The sequence below is a fragment of the Octopus bimaculoides genome, chromosome 20 (genome assembly GCF_001194135.2).
Source record: "Octopus bimaculoides isolate UCB-OBI-ISO-001 chromosome 20, ASM119413v2, whole genome shotgun sequence".
Lineage (NCBI taxonomy): Eukaryota > Metazoa > Mollusca > Cephalopoda > Octopoda > Octopodidae > Octopus > Octopus bimaculoides.
Genome location: NC_069000.1, coordinates 42,382,498 through 42,384,618, shown reverse-complemented (window position 1 = coordinate 42,384,618; position 2,121 = coordinate 42,382,498).

Below are 2,121 nucleotides of genomic sequence, written 5' to 3'. Positions count from 1 at the left end.
AATTTGCTTTAACCCTAACCCTAACCCTAACCCTAGGGTTAGGGTTAATTGTTTCAGAATCGTTTGTTTATGTAGTCGGCACTTAATGTATATCGGCTGAATGGACGTCAGTGATTGGTTGAAATTACAGAAATACGACAACTTTAACATGGAATAATTTATGGATTTCTTTTTTTTTTAAGAAGACTAAGAGAAAAAGATGTTTTATATGACACATTCTACCAGTGTTCCAAGTTTCAAAGTGTTTCGTTAATGAAAAATGTGGCCCCCGTTTTAAAAAAGATCCAACCTTAATCCTAACCCTAAACCCTAACCCTAAATACCGGGTGTGCATATTCTTTACCTTTGCCCCATTTTTATTACATAATTATTACATTATGCATACATGCACGTAGACACAAAAATATATACTCGCTTTTAGATGATATATATACTTACACATATCTACACATAGAGGTACACACTTACATGCATGCACACATAAGCAAGCACACACAAACATACACACAGATAAATACACGCAGATCTATACCTACATACATACACATTACAGTCACCCAGTCATATATAGGCATAACTACATCAATGTGCCCCATCAATTTTGCATCATGGATGTTTTTTAATGAATTTTTTTTTTTTCAGATAGTGTAGATTCTAATTAGATCGGATTTTGTTATGAAACCATTTGTTCCGATCATGGGGAGGAAGTTTCTGAAAATTCACGAATTTAGAAAAAATGGGTAATTTTGTAATGAAATTTTCAGCAAATACCGTTCCGAAATTTTCCGTTATATCGGAATTTAAATATGAACCAAAAAAACTGGTAGGCTCGCAAACATACATACTAACTCATATCACAATTTTTCTTTCGAAATTTCATGTTCCATTTTGTCATGTGTGTCAGTGTGTATATGTGCTTGTCCACCAATTTCTTTTTCATACCAAATTCCCATAGAATCATAATATACACCATCTCAAAGGTATTTATACAAAATTTCATTCAAAAAAATACCCATTTTTCTGAAAGTTATGAGGAAAAAAATAATCCGGTTCGCGTGAATTTTCCGAACCCCCTCTCCTCACACTCGGAAAAAATGTTTTTACAACGAATTTCGATATAATGGGAATGTGCATCATTTGAAGCAAAATTGTAGAAAATTTCATTAAAAAATGGATATTTTTCTGGAAGTTGTGAAGAAGCGAAGTCGGGCGGGGCACAATTCTGTAGGTATGCCCATACATACACACACACACGCGCGCGCTCGCACACACACACACATACGCACACACGTGCAAACACTTAAGCAGCTTGCTATGATTAAGTAAATTAGTTTGGGTCTCGTGTCACGTTTGTTTACATTTTTAACCAGCAGCTTTCCTTCCGCTTGTATCATCATTATTGTTTTGGAGGAATCAGCTATTTGTGGCTAGCTTCCCAGGGTATTCGGGTTTGCGATCGCAAGGTCGTGATTTCGATTGTTGGTAGCGTATTGTGTCCTTGCTCAAGACACTTTATTTTACGTTGATCCAGTCCGCTCAGCTGGGCAAAAATGAATTGTACCTGTTATTCCAAAGAGGCCAGCCATGTCACATTCTGTATCTCACTGAATCACTCTGAGAGCTACGTCAAGGGTACGCGTGTCTGTGGAGTACTCAGCCACTTGCACGTTAATTTCACGAGCAGGCTGTTCCGTTGGTCAGAATAACTACAGTCGCTTTCGACGTCGAGGGTTCCAGTTGATCCGATCAACGGAACAGCCGGCACTATCATGCTATTAGCTGTCAGAAGTGAAAGTGCTCACTGCCTGCTAGTGAAGTATCTGTCTGTCTGCCTGCATGCCTGTTGCTGGCCTGTCGATTCTTTGGCTACTGACAGCTAATACCATGACTGGCCGGAGTGAGCTATATGTCTGTCTGTCTCTCTCTCTATCTATCTATCTATTACTCGAAAGTTCGCGCGTCCGCGCTAGCTAGTCGTGAGTAGAAAACACAAATTTAATATAAAAACATATTTCCTGAAATTGCAAATTATTTAAAATATAAAAATATAATTTTCAACAGAGAGAATTTATCAAAATAGAAAACAAATGAAGTTTGAAGTTTTAAAATAATAGGATGGAC